Genomic DNA, 24,999 nt, shown 5'->3' with positions numbered 1-24,999 from the left:
CCTGGCTAATACGGTGAAACCCCGTCTCTACTAAAAAATACAAAAAACTAGCCGGGCGAGGTGGCGGGTGCCTGTAGTCCCAGCTACTCGGGAGGCTGAGGCAGGAGAATGGCGGGAACCCGGGAGGCGGAGCTTGCAGTGAGCTGAGATCCGGCCACTGCACTCCAGCCGGGGTGACAGAGCGAGACTCCGTCTCAAAAAATAAAAAAAAAAAAGAAAGAAATTAATCCCCCAGCCAGGCGCAGTAGCTCACGCCTCTAATCCCAGCACTTTGAGAGGCTGAGCAGGGGCGGATCACCTGAGGTCAGGAGTTTGAGACCAGCCAGGCCAACATAGTGAAACCCCATCTCTACTAAAAATACAAAAATTAGCCAGGTGTGGTGGTGGGCACCTGTAATCCCAGCTACTCAGGAGGCTGAGGTGGGAGAATCACTTGAACCTGGGAGGCGGAGGTTGCAGTGAGCTGAGATTACACCATTGCACTCCAGCCTGGGTGACAGAGTGAGAGTCCATCTCAAAAGAAAGAAAATAAAAAAGAAAGAAAGAAAAAAATTAACCCCCATAGGAGGAAACATAGAAAGCAGTGACTGCTGCACGTTTTGATGTGGCATTATGAGAGATATGCATATGTCACAATAAAAAAATACAGAAAATAAATACAAATTGGATTATGGAGGTCAATAACTTCTTAGAGGTGGTTATGTTTGAATGAAATTTTGAAATCTGAGTAGTGGGTAGACAAATGATAAGAAATCATAAATTTTGGGAAAATACATGTAAAGGTAAAGAGGCATGAAACAATATATTGTATTAGAACAACAAGTACTTTGGTAGAATTTTTAACAAAGAGTTAAAATGTACCTTCAAATCTGTTAGGAACTATTGAGAGTTTTATAATCTGGGACATAATTTAATCAGATTTTTATTTTAGAAAGATGATGACAATGATAATAAAAATCAACACTAAAATAATGCTCAGCATATGCCAGACAACTTTTGTAAGTGTTTAACTCATATTTTCTAATTTAACCATCACGACAACCCTAAGACTTCCCTGGCAGCAGTGTGAAGAATGGATTAGGGACCACAGGACTTGAGGTTTTTGCAGTAATCCAGAGAAGACTGGATGATCCTGTAAAAATAGAAAAGGAATGTGATTGAAGAACTTTTCGCCAGTGGAATCTATAGGACACAATGGGTGGTATGAGGGTTAAAAAACAAAGTGGTGAAGATGACTTCCATGTACTTGGCTTGTTTGCTGGGATGGATGGAGTTAATATGAAGGTGGCAGAGCAAGATTGGGGGGCATAAAATTGCAGGACAGTCATGGCCATTCATAAAACAGGTATTTCTGTTACGCCCGGCACTATACAAGGAACTGGGTCAACAAAGCTGTGTCTGATACATAAATGCTGTCAGTAAATTCAAATTCATTCCAGAGAGAAAGCAGAAAAAGCATTTATACCCCAAAAACTCAGGTAACCAAAGCCAAAATAGACAAATGGAATTACATCAAACCAAAAAACTTCTGCACAGAAAAAGTAACCATCAAAAGAATAAAGAGACAGCCTATGTAATGAGAGAAAATATTTGCAAACCGTGTATCTGACAATGGGTTAACATTCACAATATTTAAAGAACTTTAAAAACTCAATAGTCAAATAACAAATAACCCAATTAGAAATGGGCAAAGAATCTGAATAGACATTTCCCAAGACATATAAATGGACAGCAGGTATATGAAAAAATGCTCAACTCCACTATTCATCAGAAAATGCATATTAAAACCACAATGAGATACCACCTCACACCTGTTGGAATGGCTATTATCAAAAAGACAAAAGATGTAAAGTGTTAGGGAGGATTTGGAGAAAAGGGAACCCGTACACACTGTTGACAGTTGTAAATTAGTTGACAGCCATTGTGGAAGTCAGTAAGGGGGTTCCTCAAAAAACTGAAAACAGAACTACCATATGATCTTGTAATTCCACTACTTGATGCATATCGATATAAAATCAGAATGTCAAAGAGACATTTGCACTCCCATGTTTATGTAGTATTATTCACAATAGTCAAAGTTTGGAATCAACCTAAGTGTCTATTCATGGACAAATGTATTAGGTTGGTGCAAAAGTTATTGCAGTTTTTGCCATTGAAAGTAATGACAAAAAGAAAACACAATTACTTTTGCATCAACCTAATATAAGAAAATGGGGGTGTATATACACAATAAAATATTATTCAGCTATATAAAGAAAGAAGTCCTGTTTGCAATGACGTGGATGAACCTGGATGATATCATGCTAAGTGAAATAAACCAGGCACAGAAAAACAAACACCATATGATCTCACACATATGTGGAATCTAAAAACGTCAAACTCATAAAAGCAGAGAGTAGAATGTTGGTTACCAGAGACTGAAATCGGGTGAGTGGTTGAGGGGAGAGTTTTGAAGATGTTTGTTACAGGGTACAAAATTTCAGTTAGATAGGAGAAATGATTTTAAAAGCTCTACTGCATATCATGGTGACTATAGTTAATAATAATGTATTATATACTTAAAAATTGCTAACAGTAGATCGTAAGTGTTCTCACCACAAACAAGTACATGAGCTAAAGATATATGTTAATTAACTTTATTTAGCCATTCTACAATACATATGTATATCAAAATATCATGTTGTACACCATAAATATATATAATTTTATTTGCCAATTAAAAAGCATTTTTAAAACAGCATTTATACAAGCCTTCTTTGCTTGTCTCCAACTCATCCAGTTCTTGCTTCAGGGGATTTGTACACATCGATTCTTCTGTCTAAAAGGATATTCCCTTTACCTGACGACTTTTACTTACCCTTCAGGTTACATACAGGTTAACTGTCAGTTTCTCTGGGAAACCAACCCTATGCCGTTCAATCTAAATTAGGTTTATCTTAGCATTCTCTCCTCTATCCCCTGCATGCACTTTTTCTTCAGAGAATAAACTTAAACTGGTAAAGTATGTTCCCTCATTTTTCTGTTTACTGGGACTATCTTGAACCAGATAATAAGGTCTATGAGGGCAAAAACCACATTTATTTTGTTCATCACATTTATTCGTTTTGAAACAAGCAAATTGTTGGTTAGCTTCAGAGAGTATAAGAAAGCATATAGAGAATGAAGAATAACAAAATTAGAAATGATAATAATGAAGAGGAAGGCAGAAACTAGATGATAAATCCATGACAATGAAGGACTCTTGGCATTATCTTCTATGGCAAAGGGAGTCACTGGAGAGTTTTCCACGGGTTTTCTGGTCATTCTAGGAATCTAGCCTTCTATTAATATAAACTCAAGCTGTTTGCTTGGAATTACTTGAGATATTTCAGCAAGTAGGCAATGCTAGTAGCTTCCTTGAAGAGAGCAAATTAGTATGGTGTTTCAGGAACAAATGTGGGGGCTAAGACAAACTAGTATGTGAAGGACATACATGTGCATCAGGAGGAGAACCACAAAGTGGCTCCACCTCAAACCAAGGAAAAACAAAACAACCCCAAGTAAAGGCAAAGCTATTTCTTTTTTTCTTTTTTTCTTTTTTTTTTTTTGGCAAAGATATTTCAATATGTAGGTTAAGGAAATGAATCCGGGACCATAAGGACCACCAAGATTTATAGCAGAATGTGTGGGACCGAAGTTTTCTGTTGTCTTTAGGAAAAGAAAAGTAGGGATAGATGGATTTCCTGCTGCTTTTTTCCTTTTTCTTTCTTCTTCTTCTTCTTTTTTTTTTTTTTTTTTTTTGATATATCTTTTCTGTCAGGGCTCTGACATGACGCTCAAAACCCACCAGCTCCTGCAGCTTCTGGGAGCCAGAGAGAATCAGCCGGGAGAATTCCACACATGCGCACTTAGTTACTGGAAACCCTGCATGAGATGTGAGATCCCAAAGCCAGACTGGGGGTCCCTAGGGTCTTGGCTTCGGGGCTAGGCGTGGAACCATAAATGAGGGTTCAGCCTGTCTGCCTGGGGGATTGTGTTTCCTGGTGTCTTTTTCACTCAAATTTTGAAAAGCAGTCGAATTTCTTATATTGGAAACTCTAGTAGTTAAAAACAGTAAACGCTAACATTTTCAGGAATGTGTCTTGTGCCAGGAGCTGGGAGGGGTTTGTGTAGTGGAGTGATGACATGTTCGCCTCACATGTGAAAGGTCCCCGGTTTGAAATCGGGCGACAACACCCTTGCTTTCCTGAAGGTTGGAAATACGTAGGTGATTCTAAAGAAACATGAAAGGAATGCCATTGCTAATCAACAAACCTGCTCACAGCGAACCTCATTCCTTGTCCTGCTAGTCAGAGTGGTGAGGAGGGAAGGGCACATTTGTCACCCGGCAGTCATTTCAGCAAGGGAGGTTGAGGGCGACACACCAATGTTTAGATCAGGAAATCTCACAAAGTTCTCTTCATTCTCTTCCAATGCCGGAATTTCTCCATGGGCTGACAATGTGATTACATCTCTGAAAGCTCAGGAGTTATTTCCTGGGGGTCCTGCTTGGCTGCCCTCCATCTCGGAGCACAGATGTGGAACAGGTTGATTTGTGTGAGAAAACCACCCTGAAGCTGCATCTGGATCTCAAGCCAAGAATATGGAGTCAATATTTCATATTCACACAAATGAGGAGTGTATATATATATATATATATAGAGAGAGAGAGAGAGAGAGAGAGAGAGAATCTCGCTCTGTTGCTCAGGCTGAAGTGCAGTGGCGCCATCTCGGCTCACTGATCTTGGCTCACTGCAACCTCTGCCTCCCAGGTTCAAGTGATTCTCCTGCCTCAGCCTCCTGAGAAGCTGGGATTACAGGTGTGCACCGACACACTCAGCTAATTTTTGTATTTTTAGTAGAGCTGGGGGTTTCACCATATTGATCATGCTGTTCTCGAACTCCTGACCTCAGATGATCCATCCACTTCAGCCTCACAAAGCACTGGGATTACAAGAGTGAGCCACTGTGCCCCGCAAAAGTAATATTTTTAGGTCGGGCTCTGCAGCTCACGACTGTAATCCCAGCATTTTGGGAGATGGAGGTGGGCGGATCATCTGAGGTCAAGAGTTTGAGACCAGCCTGACAACATGGTGAAACACCGTCTTTACTAAAAATACAAAAATTAGTCAGACATGATGGCATGTGCCTGTAATCCCAGCTACTCCAGAAGCTGAGGCAGGAGAATCGCTTGAATCCAGGAGGGAGAGGTTGCAGTAACCCGAGATCATGCCAATGCACTCCAGCCTGGATGACACAGCGAGACTCTGTCTCAAATACGTTTACGTTAACAATGCATACATTTCCCTACCCCTAAATAATCTTTCTCAGAAAACTCCAGAGGCTTCAGGAACCAACAGTTTTAATAGACGTAATTCCCGATGTGTGGTGTACAGGTCCCGGAGGGCTCTCACCCACTTTCCCACCCTTGTCTCCTGCTTTGCCTTCTATTCTCCTTGACAGGTCTGGGGTCACTGCATCCAGGGCTTGCTTTGCCTTCTATTCTCTGGAGGAAGCGCTTAGGCACTTGAGTGCCAGACTGCTGCTTGGAACCACTGAGTGGCCAGCACTGGTGTAACTGCAGGCCAAGGCGTCTGAATCCTCAGGGATCTGCCCTTTACCCAGGTCAAAGGTCCAAGGGCTCTCCTCACAGCTTTCTGCTAGCCCGCTCCAGATATACACATCTTCCTGGAGGTTCAGTTTCTGCCCAAGGCCCAGCACAAATGTCATGGATCAACCGTGACTTTATGATTTTTTGCCAGGACTTCATGGATCCAGCAGGAGTATAGATGAATGTGAAAAGATTACTAGTTCTAAAGATTATAAACCCATAGAAACACACCAGAACTTACCTCCCACTCTGGAAGGTGAGTGGGGTGGGCTGGAGGGGTTGTTGCTGCCCTTCAGGCCAAGCACTAATTCCTCCAGTATCACAACCCCGCCCCCAAGGCAGACACGTTGATGAGGAGACAATGTATTACTATCTTTTATTCCAAAAATGCCAATGGGGCCCGGGTTCGGTGGCTCACGCCTGTAATCCCAGCACTTTGGGAGACAGGTGGGTGGATAGCCTGAAGTCAGGAGTTCGAGACCAGCCTGGCCAACATGGTGAAACCCTGTCTCTATTAAAAGTACAAAAATTAGCTGGGCGTGGTGGCAGGTGCCTGTAATCCCAGCTACTGGGGAGGCTGAGGCAGAAGAATTGCTTGAACCTGGGAAGCAGGGGTAACAGTGAGCCGAGGTTACAGTGAACAGAGATCATACCACTGCACTCCAGCCTGAGCAATAGAGTGAGACTCTCCAAAAAAAAAAAAAAAAGCGGTGGGGGGCAATGGGATTTTTCTTTCCCACATTTCCTCAGCTCACAGTGGCCCTGCACCTGGCTGCTGAATCTCTATGTAGACCAGACTCACCTGAGTAATAAAGACTCCAACAGATGCAACAAATGAGGTTATGTTGACAGTGAGAAAACAAAACAAAACAAAAAACTACATACTTTGGCCAGAAACTGAACCTAGGGAAGAGAAAAACATTCCACCTGAATCACTAATGCTGCTAGTTTAAAAAATTCTCCTTAGCTTATGATACTTTCAATACTTCTGGATCTGATTTTGTTCACCATTCACATTAGGCCTAGGGTTCATTCCAGACTCTTTTACAGACATGCAAATCAACTGGTTCAAACTGAATGTAATGGCCCAAATGTTTTCAGTTACACTGAACCCCCAGTTCCATGTGGGATGGAAGGGAATGCCAGCCTGGTGCAGAATTGTTTCCAGGCTAGGCACAAAGGAAAGGATCGGTGGCAGATTCCCTGAATTGAGGAAGTGAAGCTAAGGGTCTGGGGAGAGCAAGACAGAGTTCATAGGACAAAGATCCAGTGAGAAGATAACTAAGCAGAGAGAGAATCTGGGCATATGTACAGGTTCTGCCACCAGTATTCAGCAGAGCACTAGTCAGTGCATGATTGTGAAAAGAGTAGCTGACTAGTACCAGGGAAAGAAACATCCAAGAAAATCATGGAATGGCGTCTGGTACTCACACAGTGCAGAACACAGTATCTGTTCGCACCAGTCAGACTGGAATTATTCATAATTCATAATGCTTTCGTAACGGGATATAATCAGCCCTGGACTGAGCACTACTCCTGAACCACGTAAAAGTTCATAAAAGCAAGATCCAAAAGGATCCAACTGTTTACAGGTCACTTAAGTGCACCCCAGAAAAAATTCAAGACGATTTATAGGAATTATAAAATGTAACTTTCCAGCTGACAAGGAAAAAAAAAAAAGGAATTTAAAAATAGCTAGTATGCAAGAAGGTAAACTTCACAATGTCCAGCATCCAATTAAAGAATATCAGAATATCACGTATGCAAAGAGCCAGGAAACGATGACCCATAAAGAAGGGAAATAATCAGTTCATCAGAATTGAACCAGACCTAACATGATGTTAGAATTAAGAAAGAGGACAGCCAGGCACAGTGGTTTATGCCTGTAATCCCAGCACTTTGGGAGGCCGAGGCAGGCAGATCACCTGAGGTCAGGAGTTTGAGACCAACCTGGTCAACATGGTGAAATCCCGCCTCCAGTAAAAATACAAAAATTAGCCGGGGATGGTGGTGCATGCCTGTAATCCCAGCTATATGGGAAGCTGAGGCAGGAGAATTGCTTGAACCTGGGTGGCAGATGTTGCAGTGAGCTGAGATTGTGCCATTGCACTCCAGCCTGGGCAACAAAAGCGAGACTCCATCTCAAAAAAAAAAAAAAAAAAAGTTAAAGGAGTCCTCCAGGCAGAAGGAAACTGACACCGGCTGAAAATCTGGATGAAAAAAAAAAAGATACTAGAAACGACATCTACATAGGCAAATATATAATTTTAACATCTGACTAGCCGGGTGTGGCAGCTCACGCCTATAATTCCAGCACTTTGGGAGGCTGAGGCAGGCAGATCATTTGAAGTCAGGAGTTCAAGACCAGCCTGGCCAATATACTGAACCCCCCACCCTACTAAAAATACAAATATTAGTCTGGTGTGGTGGCCTATGCCTGTTATCCCTGCTACTCAGGAGGCTGAGGCAGGAGAATCGCTTGAACCTATGAAGCAGAGGTTGCAGTGAGTCAAGATTGTGCCACTGCACTCCAGCCTGGCTGATAGAGCGAGACTCATCTTAAAAATAACAACAACAACAACAACAAAAAAACCCAAAACCAAACAAAAACACATCTGACTGTTTAAACGAAAGTAATAAAGATGGACTGTAAGGTTTATAACATGTGTAAAGTAAAATGCATGACAATAGCATAAAGGCAGGGAGAGGAGTAATGTGAAGAGGTATGATATCACTTGAAGGCAGAATGTGGAAAGCAAGGCAGAATTTTTGAAGTTTCTTTCTTCATACACTTTCAGGTTCCCATACATACAACCTAGTTTTTTTCTGGAGGGATCTTATTTTTTAGGAGGCTTGGAGAGGCACCTTTTGCTTTGTGTTCTTATGGGATGCACAAGACACAAGGGAACAGTCTCTCACTTTTAAATACAGTGATAGGCCTGAGGAGAAACAACTGTAATTTTTTTTTTTTAATGAGATGGGATTCTCACAGAAGTTCATGTGGTGTTGAATTTCTGAGCTCAAGTGAGGTTTCCTTACGTCGGCCTATCAAAGCGTTGGGATTAATAGGCGTTAGCCACTGTGCCTGGCCACAAATACCAACATTTAAAAGGGCGTCCCTGGATGGACTCGAACCACCAACGTTCCGGTTAATAGCTGAAAAGGCTAACCGATTGCGCCACAGAGACAACCTCAGTTCTTTATGTTCAACGAAACAGATTAAGCGTTCACTTTCATCTCAACGTAGATTGAGCCATCACTAACTCTAGGGATTGCCATTTGCTTTCTGCAGGACAAGTGTGCAGACTACAAAGCTTTGGAAAACCGGAGAGGGTGGGTTGACTAATCGTGTTGTTGCGCGTTAGAAATGTGTATATTGCATGACTCTGAAGCCAGAAGGGCAGCCGAATGGCCTTCAACCTGCCTTGACCCTCGCCTGCTTCAGAAGCCAGTGCCTCTGGAAATGCCTGGATCTGCGACCCCAGCCTGAGCCTAGTAGGGCCTAAGGGAAGCCAAACGCCCCGACGGCTCTGTTTTCTTGCGCCGCCTTCAGGCAATCATCTTCTCCCCTTGCTCTCCCCTCACTCAACTTCAGTAGATCGGCTTCAGTAGATCGGGTCGGTGGGGCGGGAGGGGGAAAGAGGCAAGGGAGTCAAAAGGGAAAAGGTGAAAAGGAGGAGGGAGAAGCAGGGGAGACCAGGACGAGACAATGGGACAGCCCAGGATGCCCGTGCAGAGGGCGCCGGCTGGATGAAGAGAAGATGGGACATGTATCAGAATGGAGAGGAGAAGACGTGAGAGAAAATCACAAGAACCTGTAGCTGCCCAAGAATAAAGAGGTAAAAATCGCATAAATGTTTTTACATTTAAAAAAAAATCGGGGGACCGGGCGCGGTGGCTCATGCCTGTAATCCCAGCCGTTTGGGAGGCCGAGGTGGGTGGATCACTCACTTGAAGTTAGGAGTTCGAGACAAGATGGGCCAACATGGTGGAAGCCCCTCTCTACTAAAAATACAAAAATTATCTGGCCCTGGTGGCGCACGCTTGTAGTCCCAGCTACTCGGGAGGCTGAGGCAGGAGAATCGCTTGAACCTGAGAGGCGGAGCTAGCAGTGAGCTGAGATCGCGCCCCTGCACTCCAGCCTGGGCGACAAAGTGAAATTCTGTCTCTCAAAAAACATATATAAATAAATAAAGAGGGGTGGGAAAGCAAAACGACAGGCAGTAGGTGTGAGGTGCTTTGGGATTCTATACTGGTTAGTACTCTGCGTTGTGCCTGCAGCAACCTCTGTTCTAATCCGAATCCTGGTAGTCAGACTCTATCTTGGACCCACTGGGGCGAACCCATGTGTCTTTTGGTTTGCTTTAATTCCTGCACCAGCTGCCGCCTTTATCTGCAGCCAGAAAGCCAGAAAGCAGGGTTTACCGCTGGACCCACAGTGCCATATGGTCAGGGGAAAAGAAGGAAATCCAATAGTACATAAACAAAGGCCCAAAGAGAAACCGTCGAAGTGCCCTATGCCTCACCGTTTAGCAGAAAATATCAAGCAACTCTCAACCTAGCTGGTCTGTAGCTTCCACGAATGAAATAATGTATTTATTGCAGTTTTTCTGGTTGAGATATTTCAAATATTTGGTGGAACTTTTAATTAGAGGGAGAGATACTCTCGAGTGTGGAAGAAAAAAATGAGGGGGTGTGAGGATGGGGCGACTTTAGGACAGAAAAAAAGAGACAAGGAAGCCACGTAAACATTTTCGGGTGGGCGTGAGGCGATGTCAGTCTTGAACCCCGTTACGTTAGGTAAAGAGGGCAGCCCTCTTCTAGCACAAACAACGTTTCTCACATTGAGGAAATTACAGGAATCAGCAACTCTAGAGTGCGATGAAGAAGCTTCACTCTGGGAGAACTCCCTTCGTGACCACGGTCTCTACTCTGCCAGGTAAGTGGGAATGAGCGCAGGCCCTGCAGGGACAGCACAGCCTCCTCACCCTGGCCGGACGCTCAGGGTCACCACCCTACCCACTGCCGCCCCTCGCCATTCTTCCAAACCACTCTCAGCCAAACATTCCACCGACAGTCACCCCACACCACAACCCAGGCCGACTTTCAGCAGCGGCTCCCGCCCCGCAGCCACCGCGCACTCTCACCCCCGCGGTTCTGCCCGCCGCCTCTGCCCCAGTCTGTGCACTTCACCTCCCTGGCTCCCGCTCTCTCCTGAGCTCACAGTGGACGCGGCGTTCGTCCGAACCCCTCTTGGGAGTACTGAATGGAAAATGGGGAGCGTGCGCAAGTGGTTGGTGGAGTGTAGATTTTGTGGGATTTAACTGTGAGACCATCACTTCGACGTCCTAGTGCTGGTTTTCACACCTGCCTTCTGTTGGGGCACCGGCAACAGTTTTCCATTTGTGCCTACTCCACCTGCTGTCTTTGTTGGCTCAGCGAACATCGCCTCCCTCTACCGCTCAATCAGCAAATGGGACCGCCGACGAGGACCTCACCAGCTGCTCACCCTCCTCGCAACCTCGCGGGCATCGCCTCCAGTCGCCTCGTCCAAAGGCCTAAGCTGCGAACGTTAGCTGCGAACGGGGGTGAGGAGGCTCCGCTGACTGGTCGGTACTCGTGTCCAGGGCACGCACAAACGCCACGACTTGGCGTGGCCTCTCTCTTAATTCGCATCCTGGCCAGATAGGCGCCTCGTGGCGGCGGCGGCAAAGAGGGTGGGCTTATTGGGTGGCTGGCATCTCTGCACTGTTGTGTACACCTGAGTGAGACGCTCAGTCGCTCTCTAAAGCCGCGTCTGCGGATGACGGACACGGACATAAATAGGAGCAGTGTGTCGTGAAAGGTGGTCCACCACGACTTGCCCTACTTCGCCCGGGTGTGCCCCTTGCTGCGGAGGCTGTTCTGCATCTGGCCATTGGAGCAGGCCGGCTGACAGTGTAATAAAGGAAGATTCCCGCGGGAAGGCGGCCAGTGCAAAACAATTCCCTGACCGGGAATCGAACCCGGGCCGCAGCGGTGAAAGCGCCGAATCCTAGCCACTAGACCACCAGGGAGATAGGGAAAGGTGCTTTCTCTCCTTTCTTCGGTCTGAAGCGACAGTTTCCCTGTACTCTGGGAGGACTTGGGCTTTGTGAGGGTCGCTCTTTGCTCCTGGAGTCGTCTCACATGGCCGTTGCTTCCCTGCTTTCTTAAAAAAAAAAGAGCCTGCAGGCGACACACCGAGGGCTCCGCGAGGGACACCAAGGCCAGAGTCCCGAGTCCTGGGGCGAGTTGCAGCGACCCCGCCGCAGCTCACCACTGGCACAGAGATACGCCTTTTCGAGGAAGCAGCAAGTGGAGAGACCGTCGCGGGTCGCCAGGGCTAGAGCCGTGCACCGGGTTGCCAGGAGGAGCCGGGAGCGGGTAGGGGCCCGGGGTGAGACGGGGATACCCTCTGCATCATAAAGGACCCAGACCCCGGCACCCCCAAGATCATAAAGGACTCGGATGCGGAAACCGAAACGGGCTGCATGGGAAACTCTTTCCAGGAAGGCTTCGGGGCCCTCAACCGGTCTCCCACCTTCCCCTGCAACCTGTGACACCTGCCATTTTCCCGTCTTAGGAGATGGCAACGCCACCCTTCCGTTTGCTCCGGGCAAAACTTGGAGAGTTCCCTCTGACGCTGGAGTTTTTTCCTCAGATCCAAGATCCAATTGGTCACCAACTCGTGATTTACCATCGGCCAAGTGTGTGGGCATTGATCTACAACCGAGTTTCTCCACCTCCGCGGAATGGCTACTTCGGGGTGGGGATGGGGTGGGGATGGGGTGGGGGAGGGGCCCTCCCGCGGTGGATTGTAAGGTGTTTAGCAACATCCGTCGCCTCCGCTGACTAGATACATGCCAGGGGGTTAACATTCTCCCTCCCGCTTCCCCCCCAGTCGTGGCCTAGTATCTAAGCGGGGATGGGAGAGGTGTGTGAGGGCGAAGCTGCCCCCTGTTGAGAACCACTGGTGCGCAGCTGTCCTGCTCTCTGAACTTGTGCAGAGGACTCTCCAGGTGAAGGCTCAAGGATCGATCCAGCTCGAGACACGCTCGCTCCCCCTCACAGTCGGACTTTAGGATTTAGGCTTTAACATCTTGACATCATGAGATTCGAAACCTTTAGGTCTTTTCTTTCGTTCTGTCCTCCAAATCGGCCTCTTCCGAGCCTGTTGACCAGGGCCAGCCAGGCAAAGGGCTGCGTTCGCTCAACGAGGCTCCTCTCGCCCCTCCTGCAGTTTCAGGCCTCTTTCAGTTGAAGAGAAGCTTTATGGGCCGCTACAGCTGCTGCAAAACTGCATGTTGCATGCAAGCCCTAAATTGCTGATTTTTAAACAGCCTGATGGGTTCACAAAGACAATTTCTGAATAGTCTTAGCAGAGGTGCACTAAAGCCATTGTGCCCTGCAGCCCAGGATTCCAGTAAGTTCTTTCAGGACCATTTATGGAAGATTTTTGGAGTTGTCCTTGGTAACTCCCAAGAATGTTTTGGTTAGGAGTAGAATTTTAGATGTCATGGATTTAAAAATTAAAACTAAAACTCTGGAACTCATAGAAAGATGAGAATACATTCACTATCCTGAGTAGAAAGATTTCTTATAGAATAGAACAGGCTTTAAAAATAAAGAAAAAATATGGCAAAATTTCATCAAATTAAATATTTTGAGAACTGAAATTAAAATCCGAAGCCACCAACCAACTGGACAGACCCCTTCTTGGTCAAGGAGACCCCAGAGAAGTCTTAAATACTGAGTTCCTGACCAGTATTTGGAAGATCAGACACCTGTCCTTATACTCTTTCCCTTTTGTGGGTTAGACACAACTGACCAGCATTATTGTTAAAATAAAGATCATAAGACTGACAGAACAGACTCCTTACCATAGTAAGATACTATATTATAAACAAGACCTAAGACCATGCGAGGCAAAGTTAAGTTGTGCACCCCTCAACTTAAAGAATAAACTATGTTCTAATTGCCACAGGTTTTTTTCTTGTTCCTTTTTTTCCTCTAGCTAAACAAGCACTGGCCTTGAGATAATCAATGCTGAAGCACTTGCAGCTGACCCATTACCATAAACTGGCTGAGCCCTCCCTACACAAGCCATAACGACAGTTTTGACTGGACAAGAGACTGATTTCAGTAACTTTCTCTTGATAAGAGACCACTGATTGTGAACTGGTTCTGGACAGTTTACAGAGGCTGTGCACCTGATTGCCATTGTGTCCCTGCTTCACCTATTGAAGCATAAGGCCTAATTATTATAACGTATTGAAATGTTGTCTCCACCCCAAAGTGAACATCGGTTGCATGTAACAGGCATGTTTACTCAGCATGCATGCAGCAGGATCCCTTCACGAATATTCAGAGCTCCTCCTATTCCCTGTTGAATATGTATATGTGGCCAACCAGATCAACATAAATCCCTGTTCCCCCCTCCCCTCCCTGGAAACCTACTTTTCAGGTTTCAGCAGGTGGGTATGCTCCCAGTCTGTCAAAATGGCCGCCTTGCAGGCTGTAACCCTTTATAAAAAATAAAATCTTCTTTCTTTCTAAATTTATAAATTGTGTGATTTTTCACTCGACAGCTTTCAGTTGTCAGTCCAGTCACTGACTGGGAAAAGTCATTTGCAATATATTTATTTGAAAAATGACTCAATTCCTGAATATATAAGAGAACTTTCATAAATCAGTAATATAGAGCTAAGCCAAATAAAATCGGGCAAAATATCCAAATAGGCCTTTGAAAAGGATAATTTCTTATATGTTGGAAGCCATAAGAAAATATGCTTCATAGTATTGCTCATTAGGCAAGTACAAATTAATTCCACACGGAGACATCACTAACCACTCATCAGTGTATGGTTACTTTTTTAATTTTCTGAGACAGGGTCTCACTCTGTCACCCAAGCTGGAGTGCAACGGTGCGATCTTGGCTCTCTGCAACCTCCCCCTCCTGAGTAGCTGGGAGTACAGGTGCATGCCACCATGCCCGGCTAATTTTTGTATTTTTAGTAGAAACGAGGTTTTGCCATGTTGGCCAGTTTGGTCTGAGAGCACAGCTACATTTTTTTTTTTTTTTTTTTTTTTTTTTTTGAGACGGAGTCTCGCTCTGTCGCCCAAGCTGGAGTGCAGTGGCCAGATCTCAGCTCACTACAAGCTCCGCCGCCCAAGTTTACGCCATTCTCCTGCCTCAGCCTCCCGAGTAGCTGGGACTACAGGCGCCTGCCACCTCGCCCGGCTAGTTTTTTGTATTTTTTTTTTTAGTAGAGACGGGGTTTCACCGTGTTAGCCAGGATGGTCTTGATCTCCTGACCTCGTGATCCGCCCGTCTCGGCCTCCCAAAGTGCTGGGATTACAGGCTTGAGCCACCGCGCCCAGCCCACAGCTACATTTTAAAAAGTTAGTACACCAAATACCGACAAGAATTTGGTGCCACTTCAACTGTCATTGCTGGTGAAAAAACATTCTAGAAGACTGGCAATTTATACCAATGTCAAACTTATACTCAGGTCATGACCCAGCAACTGAAGTACTTCCATGAATCTCAAGTGCACAAAAACTGTTATAAGAATATTCATCACAAGAATTCAGTAACACCACAATTGAGAAGTGATCCATGAACTACGTGGATGTATCTCATGAGTATAATGAACATAACTGCAGAAAAAAGGCCAGATACAAAAGATATGTCCATTCACTCATGTGAACTTTAAGAACAGGCGATTGTAACCTATGGGAATAGACATCAGAATAGTGATTAAGAGGACACAGGGTGAGAATTGCCTGGAAAGGGGCTCTAACAGGCCTTTCTCAGATGATGGCAATTTTCTATAACTTGAGCTGGGTGGTGATTACATTTATCAAAATTAAATTGCACTAAAAATTTGTGCACTTTATGTGAACTGTAGTTTATTTACTGTTCTTATTCCTTGAACCCGGGAGATGGAGGTTGCAGTGAGCCGAGATTGAGCCACGACATTCCAGCCTGGGTGACAGAACAAGACTACGTCTCAAAAGTACTAATAATAGTAATAATAGTCTTAACAGCAGAGGTGCACTAAAGCCATTGTGCCCTGCACAATCTCATTTTATGAGAATTTTTATGCTCTCATAAAAATCAGCAGATGGGGAATGGAGGCAAGCCGGTGTCGACCATGACAACTGGTTTAGATTTTATTGTAAACTCACTAAAAGCTCGTTCTCATTTTGTGTTTTTTAAAAATCCCACTGATACAGCCGTTTTCTCTTCCAGAAAGACTATAACCGCATTATTTCATCAGTGGAAGCTACAGACAAAGGGTCCTTGAGAGGCAGCATCTTCACCTACGGGATTTTTTTCTGCTCAATTGTGAAACTAAGAGCATGTCCAAGTTTTCCTTTTGGCCAGGCCGCCCCTAGTTTATGCACTGTGGGCTAAACTCCAGAAGCTGGTGCCCTTCTGGGCCAGCGGTTTACTCTGCTCTCTGGAGGCTGCTAGGATTAAAGGCGAAGCAAATGACAAGTCTATTAGCCACAATCGCAGGATACAAAACACTGCTGTGACTCAGATTAGAACCCAGGTTGCAGCAACCACAACTAGAAGTATTAACCACTACATGACCACAGAGCCTGCTGACAACCATTGTACTTCATATATATATATATATATATATTTTTTTTTAATGTAAAAACACTCACACTATTTTCTATGCTTTATTCTTGGACGTCTGCAGATTGCTTTTCTCTCTTTCACGTGCTTCTCCGTTACTCTCTCCCCACTCTGCTACATAATTTTAAAAAATCTCATTTCTCAGGATCCGGCCACTGCCTCTACAAGAAGCCTCCTGGGAGATCTTGTCCTATCTACACCTCTGCCTTCTTTCACTCCTTTTTTTTTTCTTTCGGAGTCGATGTGTTGTCCAGGCTGGAGTGCAGCAGCTGGATCTTGGCTCACCGCAACCTCCGCCTCCCGGGTTCAAGCGATTCTCCTGCCTCAACCTCCCAAGTAGCTGGAATAGCAGGTGCATGCCACCACATTCGGCTAATTTTTGTATTTTTAGTAGAGACGGAATTTCACCATGTTAGCCAGGATGGTCTTGAACTCTTGACCTCAAGCGATCCATCCGCCTCGGCCTCACAAAGTGCTGGGATTACAGGCGTGAGCCACCGTGCCCGGCCAAATTTCAGGCCAACACCTGTTGACACACATTGCCAGACACACGGAATCCCTCGCGGAACACCGATGGGCCCACAAAACACGCGGAGGCCGCGGTGGCTGACGATGTTAGCAAATTCGGTCCACGGTGTCTGGGGTACAGCCCCGAGGGTCCACTTGGCCACCTCTGCTCAAGGACTAGTCTCCGCCGCTCCTCTCATCTCCACGCAGATTCTTCCCCACACATCTCCCCTTTCTTTGGGCCGCCGAGGCCTCTTGGACCTTTGAGGAGACTGCCCCGCCCGCAGCTTCTCTCCTTCCTGGAGTTTCATTTCTTGATCCTCTCCATAGTGGCTCAGCGGTAAGCCCAAGGTCCAGCACGCGAATCAGGAACCTGATGGTTTGCAGGGATCTGCCCAGAGAATAGATGAAAGTAACAGGTACCGCCGGGCGCGGTGGCTCAAGCCTGTAATCCCAGCACTTTGGGAGGCCGAGACGGGCGGATCACTAGGTCAGGAGATCGAGACCATCCTGGCTAACACGGTGAAACCCCGTCTCTACTAAAACTACAAAAAACTAGCCGGGCGAGGTGGCGGGCGCCTGTAGTCCCAGCTACTCAGGAGGCTGAGACAGGAGAATGGCCCGAACCCGGGAGGCGGAGCTTGCAGTGAGCTGAGATCCGGCCACTGCACTCCAGCCTGGGCGACAGAGCGAGACTCCGTCTCAAAAAAAAAAAAAAAAAAAGAAAGTAACAGGTACCAATATCAAAACTGCAGTGACTCACCAGAAACACTTCGTGCTTGCCACTTTGCTAAGCCGTTTGTTGAGTCCAACAACTGCACGGGTCCTGGGTTAGTCTCCTGAATGTCTTTTGCCGCTACTTTGACGAGTGTTGGCAGCTTACTTTGTGGTGGCCAAGCCCCTAAATGCACTATTTGCTTATGGATTATAATTTTGCAGGGAAGAAGTGAAGAAGGCAAGCTGCTTGCATTGGCCGGGAATTGAACCCCAGCCTCCCGCGTGGGAGGTGAGAATTCTACCACTGAACCACCAATGCCTCTCCCTACCAATTTCCTGGAGGATACTGAAAAAGAGTATCTAGAGGCCGGGCGCGGTGGCTCAAGCCTGTAATCCCAGCACTTTGGGAGGCCGAGACAGGCGGATCACGAGGTCAGGAGATCGAGACCATCCTGGCTAACACGGTGAAACCCCATCTCTACTAAAAAAACACAAAAAACCAGCCGGGCGAGGTGGCGGACGCCTGTAGTCCCAGCTACTCGGGAGGCTGAGGCAGGAGAATGGCGTAAACCCAGGAGCCAGAGCTTGCAGTGAGCTGACATCCGGCCACTGCACTCCAGCCTGGGCAACAGAACGAGACTCCGTCTCAAAAAAAAAAAAAAAGAAATCATGGAAGAGGGATTGTGTAAGCAATCTGGGCGTTTTATTCATGAAGGAGTATTAGATGTTGCCAGTGCTTTTTCTGCCTCAAGTGGTATAATCATCTCCTTTTTCTTTTTAGTTTGTTGATATGATGGAGTACACTGATTAATTTTGGAATGTTGAACAAACTTTGCACACTTGGAATAAATCCTGCTTTGTGATGGTATTTTTTTTTGTACATTGCCGGATTTGACTTGCTAATATTTTGTTGATGATTTTTGCATCTAAATTTATGTGGGATATTGGTCTATAGTTTTCTTTTGTGCTGTCTTTGCCTGGTTTTGGTGTGAGGATGACATTAGTCTCATAAAATGAGTTGGGAAGTGTTCCCTCTTCTTATATTTTTCCAGAATAGATTGTGTGAATTAGTGTTAATTCTTCTTTAAATGTTAGTAGAATTCTTCAGTAAAACTATCTTGGCATGACCATTTCTTTGTGGGGAGTTATTTAATTACAAATTCAATTTTTCAGTGTTTATAGGACTGTGCAGATTGTCTATTTCATCTTGGTTGAGTTTACTAGTTTGTGGATTTTAAGAACTTTGTCCATTTCTTCTAAATTGTTGAATTAAGAGTGTAAAGTTGTTCTTGTTATTCATTTATTATCATTGCAATGACTGCAGGCCATTTCCTATTTTTAATCTTATTCCCCCTCCCCCATATTTTAGTCATGTTTTTGTCAGAACACTTCTCATGCAATTTGGCCATTATTGACTACTCACCTGGATCCCCTTGAAAGTTTAGATGTTTTATTGATCATCTAAACTAGGAATTCCTGGTTCCTAGTTCAGGGCCAAGAATTAAAGAAGTTCTTAGTAATATTTGTCCAATGGCTGGACAATTTCTCTTCCATAGAAAGAACTCTACTTTATACCATTTTGTCCATGTCCTGGGACCAGTTATCTGTGATAAGACTTGATGGAAACAGACTGTCCTCAGCAATTCCTCTCAATGGTTCACCCTCTTATATAGAAGAGTGTTTTTGGCCTGCATATACTTTGAGCTATCACTCCCAGTTTAGGAGAGCTATCACATTTGTTGAAATTATCTGTTTGTGTTCATCCTCCCACTGGCTTGAGTTCCTCAAGAAGACATTAATATCTGAACCCAAGTGCTAAACACAGGGAAAGGAAAATTCAGCACTTAACATATTTATAAGATATTGTATGTAAAGCCTTTCTCAACTGTAAATACAGAAGAACATTATCAGTATCGCTGCTTCAGATACAAGAATTCTCCTACTCTGGCCCCTCCTCAACTTAGGACAGAACTATTTAAGGTAAGAATGGAGTCTCCAACCCTTCTCTAAGCACCATTTATTCCTGCTAAGCCCACACTTACTTGAGGAGAGTCCACGGCTAGGGCAGTCCCAAGGTCAAGGCCCCTGGGTCTTGGGCAGGTTTCATGGAATTGGTGTTCCCCTCTTGGATTTGGTGTTTCCCCTCAGTATAAATCAGACCTGAGTTTATCTTATGGATCCCCTTCACATGGTGCACAAGTTCACTGTGGAGTAAGTTACAAACTGCTCAGCCCAAGATGTTCTTTGAGGAATCTGATGATGCTGTAGACACTCTTTTCCCCTGACTTATCCAAACCCAGCTTGAAATCTGTCCTTATTCTCACCACCATAGGTTACCACATGTTCCACTATTACTTTGGACTTTAAAAAATTATTTTCATCCTCCAAACTTGCTGACTTTCTTCCATTTTGTGTCTCAGCTTTGCACTTTAAGGGCATTGACTCAGGCTGGGCTGGGTCCTGGAAACATGCAGTAGGGACCAAGGTCAGTCTCTGCTGCAGGGTCCGAAGTATGTTGAATACACATCTCACTCACTCATAGACTCAGAGAAAACTGAGCAGAAAGTGACCCTAGAGAACTAGAACAATAACCTGATCTTCCTGATGAGGAAATGGAGGCCCAGAAAGGCTAAAAGATTTTCCCAATCTCCCTCACTACTTGATGGCAGCAGAGCCACCACACAAGCCTTGGCCTCAGCTTCCCTGTCCAAAGCACCTAGTTCACCCTCCAGGCATGTCAAAAGACTTTGTATCAAACATAGTTATTTCCACTGTTAAAACAAGAATTTCAGGAGGGTGTCTCCTGGGAAATATCTTTTTTCAGCTATATACTCCTATTATTTATACTCAGTCAGTTTTCAATCACTGGCTGATAAAACAGGACCAAGGGACACATATGTGTCAACTAACATCCCAATCAAATAAAATGTATTTATGAGATTATCTGTAAAATGTCTGGAGTGAAATTTGGTGGGTTTCCAAGATGGCTGACTAGGGACATCTGACACCAGTTCTCCTCAGAAAGATCAAAGTTACCAGTGAATGGACACATTCCAAACAGAAAACAGAGAGAAGAAAGCCAGGTCCTGCTGGAGTGCCCACAGGAAGTAGCTGGGGAGCAGAAAAGGAAAGCAGCAAGAGTCTGGCAGAAATCAACCCCTAAGGAACTTGGAGCCCCACAGGGTAGGTGGGAGTGCTTCTCTGTTCCCCTCACCCCTCTGACAATCTGCTGACTGTTAAACTGTTGGGGAGACCCTCTGCCCTCATCATAGGGCAACACCATCAGTAGCAGTTTGAAAATTTCCCAGGGACAGAGAACTGAGTGGTCAGCACATGCAGGCATGCCTGCACTTTCCTCACACTCAAACTGAGACTGGCTGCCATACTGGTTGTGTACCCAGGGTGGAGCACTATCCTGCCTGGGGATTCTCTACCCTTGAGTCATTGCCCACCTGCAAATATATGCCCACAACCAACTCTGACTTTGGCAAGTACAGGGCAGGTCCCTGGGGAGCTGCAGGACCCCTGGAGAGCTAACGCTGAGCATGGGCCACCCATAAGCGAGGGGGAAGCACAGACTGCCAAAGCCCTCCTAAGGACAAAGAAAACACTGGCAGGACACCAATCGCAGAAGGGGGCAGCACTGACATTCAGGAATGGGCGTGAAAAAGCAGGAAAAGTAGGGGTCATCCCTTTCCTCCCCTCCATACGGCTGCAGACGTAGCAGTGGTTCTTTTCTCCAGGACCCAGTGAGTGTGCACTAGGAGAGAACATTATTCATGTTATTCATGGTGGTACCACCCAGGCTGAAAGTGAGCCTGTGCTGCTTGGGCTTTCAGGAAGGACAGGCCCAACTCAACATCTCTATACAGAGCTGCAGTGCCCTGGCAATGAAAGACAGGCCATGGAGTTGCCTGCCCTGGACTTGGAGAAGAGACTCTGCCCTGAACCCCATTTTAGTGGTAGTTGTCAGAGTGGCATATCTACAGTCTTTAGCTGCACCACAGCCAGGAACCAAAGGACAAAGTCTTTATAAACTGAAGGTTGTGAGCTCTGTGACAGGGCCATGATAGGGAAGCATATCACATTCTTGCCTACTCAGGAGAAGGAGCTAGTGTACTTCTGCCCCTTCCCCTGAGGCCTCAGCACACCCCAACATGATCTCTTGCCACCAACGTGTCAGGGCAGGTGTTTCCACTGGACACCAGCCTACCTACCCTCCCTTACTCTTAAGTACCATCTACTGGACTGCATCCTAAACTGGACCTCCGAATAAAAAAAAAAATGCTACCTGAAGGACTTAGTGCTAGTCCATGATATAAGCTTCCTGAGAATTCTGCACCCTCAGCCCCCAACAAGGGTGTGTTAGCTTTTACTTCTAATACATCACCACAACAAGCAGCATCTGAGAAAGCTACTGCTTAGAAGCTACCTACAACCAAGAAACATACAGAGCTAGGGCCCCCCGAAAGCACCCAGAAATGAAGCCAAACAATCATATACTACAGTGCCACAGTCATACCATCAAGGAAATAAAAGAATAAAAAAATTTAAAATCCTCATCCAAACAATACCAAATTCAAAAATAAGAAGCAACAGCTTCCTTAGATGAGAAGGAATCAGTGAAAGAACTCCAGTGTACCCAGAGTATTTACATACTTCCAAAGGACTGCATTCGTTTCTAGCAAGGGATCCTAACCAAACTGAAATGTCTGAAATGACAGATGAGAATTCAAAATACAGATTGCAAGGAAACTCAACAAGATCCAAGAAAAAGTTGAAGTCCATTACAAATAAACCAATACAGAATATGAAAAACAATACAGAATATGAAAGACAAGAAAACTATATTTAAAAAAACAGAACTTCTGTAATTGAAAAAATTCACTAAAGGGATTTCAAAATACATTGAAAGCTTTAACAATAGACTAGACAAGCAGGAGAATGAATTTCAGAGCTTGAAGGTTGGTCTTTCAAATTCACCTAGTCCAACACAAATGAAAAAAAAAAGAATTTTAAAACCGAAGAAATCTTTTGAGAATTATGGGATTATGCAAAGTGATCAAACCTATGACTTATTGGCATTCCTGAGAGAGAAGAAGAAAAAGTAAGCAACCTGGAAAACATATTTGAAGGAATAATTCAGGAAAGAATTTTCCTAATCATACTAGAGAGACTGATATTCAGATACGAGAAATTCGGACAACTTCTGCAAGATACTATACAAGATAACCATTGCAAAGCATACAGTCATCAGACTTTCCAAGATCAACGTGAAAGAAGAAATCTTCAAGGCAGCTGAAGAAAAGGGCCAAATTATCTCTAAAGGAAATCCCATCAGACTAACAACAAACTTCTCAACGGAAATCTTACAAGTCAGAAGAGACCGGGGCCTATTTTTAGCCACCTAAAAGGAAAAAAAAAAAAAAAAAAAAAAAAAAAAGGCCTGTCAAACTTTCATACTCTGCCAAACTAAGCTTCATAAATGAAGGAGAAATAGTTTTTCCCAGACAGAGAAATGCTAAGGAAATTCATTAACACCAGACAGGCTCTGTAATAAATGTTCAAAGGAGTTCTAAACATGGATAGTACTTGCTACCATAAAAGCACATGTAATTACAAAGCTCATAGACCCTATAAAGCAATACATAATTGGGTCTACAAAGCAGCTAGCTTAACACTATGACAGGAATAACACTTCACACATGAATAGTAACCTTGAATGTGAATGGCCTAAAAGCTCCACTTAACAGGCATAGAGTAGACCAAACGTGGTGGCTCACAACTGTAGTCCCAGCACTTTGGGAGGCCAAGGCGGACGGATCGCTTGAGGTCAAGAGTTCAAGACCAGCCTGGCCAACATGGTGAAACTTCGTCTCCATTAAAAATACAAAAATTAGCCGGGTGTAGTAGTGGGCACCTATAATGCCAGCTACTCGGGAAGCTGAGGCAGGAGAATCACTTGAACCCATGAAACAGAAGCTGCAGTGAGCCAAGATCGCAGCACTGAACTCAGCCTGGGTGGCAGGGTGAGACTCCAGAAAAAAAAAAAAAAGCCTTAGAGTGGAAAATTGGAAAAAAATTACATATAATACTTTCTGTGGCCCTTAAGAGAGACCTATCTCACATGTTATAGCCCCCACAGGCTCAAAGTAAAGGGATAGAGAGATCTGTTATGCAAATGGAAAATAAAAAAGATCAGGAGTTGCTATTCTTGTATCAAGTAAAACAGACTAAACCAACAAGAGTTAAAAAAGAAAAAAAGACAAAGAAGGGCTTATATAATCAGAAAGCATTCAATTCAACAAGAAGGTTTAATTATCCTAAATACATATGCACCTAACTTTGGAGCACCCAAATTTATAAAACAAATACAACTAGACCTAAGCAAAGAAATAGACAACCATACAACAATAGTGAAGGACTTCAGCATCCCACCGACAGCACTAGACAGATCACTGACGCAGAAACCTAACAAAGAAACTTTGGACTTAAATTGGACTCTTGACCAAATTAACCTAATAGATGTCTATAGAATACTCTACCCAACAACCACAGAATATACATTCTTCTTTTCTGTGCACAGAACATTCTCTAAGATTGATCACATAGTCATAAAGCAAGTCTCAATAAATTTCTTTAAAAAATGAAATTATATCAAGTATCTTCTCAGACAACAGAACAAAAGCAGAAATCAATGCCAAGAGGAACTCTCAAAACCACACAAATACATGGAAACTAAACAACAGAATCATTTTTGGGTAAAAAATAAAATTAAGGCAGAAATTTTAAAAAATTGAAACAAATGAAAGTAGAGACACAATGTGCCAAAAACTCTGGAATACAGCAAAAGCAGTGTTAAAAGTTTATAGCACTAAATGTCCACCTTGAAAAGACAGAAAGATCTCAAATTAACAACCTAATACCACATCTAAAGAACCAGAAAAAGAAGAAGAAACAAAACCCAAATCTAGGAGAAGGAAAAAAATAATTAAGATCAGAGCAGAACTAAATGAAATAAAGACCACACAAAAAAAATACAAAAGATCAATGAAATAAAAAGTTGGTTATTTGAACGGATAAACATGATTGATAGACGTGCTAGCTGGATTAACCTGGAAAAAAGGATCCAAATAAGCACAATAAGAAATTACAAAGGTGACCTTACAACTCATACCACAGAAATACAAAAGATCCTCAGCGACTACTATGAGCATCTCTATATGCACAAGCTACAAAACCTAGAGGAAATAGTTAAATTCCTGGAAACACACAACTTCTTAAGATTGAACCAGGAAGAAATTGAAATCCTGAACAGACCAATAATGAGTTATGAAATTGAATCAGTAATAAAAATTCTACTAATCTGAAAGAGCCCTGAACCAGACAGAATTTTACAGCTGAATTCTACCAGATGTGCAAAGAAGAGCTGGTACCAATCTTACTAAAACTATTCCCAAAAATTGAGGATGAG

General features: G+C 44.3%; 2 non-coding genes across 2 annotated transcripts; both read right to left on the bottom strand.

Annotated features, from left to right (window-relative positions):
* Nucleotides 1-11,613: 11,613 nt before the first annotated feature.
* Nucleotides 11,614-11,685, bottom strand: TRNAE-UUC (transfer RNA glutamic acid (anticodon UUC)). Its single transcript has one exon. It is a non-coding gene; the product is annotated as a tRNA-Glu (tRNA).
* Nucleotides 11,686-17,773: 6,088 nt separating this feature from the next.
* Nucleotides 17,774-17,844, bottom strand: TRNAG-CCC (transfer RNA glycine (anticodon CCC)). Its single transcript has one exon. It is a non-coding gene; the product is annotated as a tRNA-Gly (tRNA).
* Nucleotides 17,845-24,999: the final 7,155 nt, after the last annotated feature.

This window comes from Macaca nemestrina, chromosome 1 (assembly GCF_043159975.1).
Source record: "Macaca nemestrina isolate mMacNem1 chromosome 1, mMacNem.hap1, whole genome shotgun sequence".
Taxonomy (NCBI): Eukaryota; Metazoa; Chordata; class Mammalia; order Primates; family Cercopithecidae; genus Macaca; species Macaca nemestrina.
The sequence above is the reverse complement of the archived record's forward strand: the minus strand, read 5'-3'. Positions and strand labels throughout refer to the sequence as shown.